Source organism: Poecilia reticulata, unplaced genomic scaffold (assembly GCF_000633615.1).
Source record: "Poecilia reticulata strain Guanapo unplaced genomic scaffold, Guppy_female_1.0+MT scaffold_288, whole genome shotgun sequence".
Classification (NCBI taxonomy): Eukaryota; Metazoa; Chordata; class Actinopteri; order Cyprinodontiformes; family Poeciliidae; genus Poecilia; species Poecilia reticulata.
This window is the reverse complement of record NW_007615065.1, coordinates 65,468-66,663: the sequence shown is the minus strand read 5'-3', so window position 1 is coordinate 66,663 and position 1,196 is coordinate 65,468.

Genomic DNA, 1,196 nt, shown 5'->3' with positions numbered 1-1,196 from the left:
GAACCTATCTGAGTGCCTATTATTAGACTTGGCCGTAGTCAGGCGCCTAGCCTTAAATAGCGTTACACACAGGTCAGAAACRKTATAAACATAAGCAAACATGAGAATGACAGACGATGACAAAATTGATCATTGAACTGCGGCCTACGATATCCTGGGGCCAAGTGCACATATGGACACCGTTATGCTTGAACATGGTGTTCGTGATGGACAATCCGTGATGAGCACAGAAGTCCAACAACAGAACACCGAACACCCAGTGGCGTTCTGTTGTTGGTGCTGTCGGATTATTAACCCTTCTACTGCCACTCRGTTCTCTAYTGCTTTTCTTCAGCTCTGTGGATCATCTGACTTTCTCCACTCTGACACAGAAGAGCTCTGGTCCTGGTTCTATTCTTCCTGTCAAACCATCCTGGACTCGGTTGCTTCATTAAAAACCAGGCAGCCAAGGATTAAACATGAGCCTTCGTTTAATGACAGGGCTGTAAGGAAGGAATGTCGTCGTGTTGAATGCAGGTGGAAAAAGAATAAATTGCAGGTTACTTTTCAAATTTTAAAAGACTGTTGACGTCTCTACCACAGAACCAGTGGTGTTCTGTTGTTGGACAGGACACCACTGAACCGTAACCCTCCAGGTCTCTCTGTCATTGCCCATGTAAGTCCCCCAGCAGAACAAGGGAGTCCCCAAGAGGGACACTCTCCACTACCCCCTCTAAGGACTCCAAGAAGGGTGGGTAATCTGAACTGATGTTCGGCCCTTAAGCACAAACAAAGGTCAGAAGCTGTCCCCCCCACCTGTAGGTGGAGGGAGGCTACCCTCTCGTTCACTGGGATAAACCACAATGTACAGGTGGCAAGATGGGGGCAACAAGTATGCCAACTCCTGCCCGGCATCTCTCACAGTGGGCAACTCCAGAGTGGAAGTATGTCCACCCCTCTCAAGGAGACTGGTTCCAGAATCAAAGCCATGCGTTGAGATGAGACVGACTATTTCTAGCCGGAACCTCTCAGCCTCGCACACTAGCTCCGGCTTCTTCTCCACCAGAGAGGTGATGTTCCACATCCCAAGAGCCAGCTTCTGCARCYGAGGATCTGCAACCCTCCCTCGCCTGTCGCCCATTGCACACTGCACCAGACCTATTTGGCCCCTCCGACCGGTGGTGAGCCCATTGGAAGGGGGACACATGTCTCCTTTT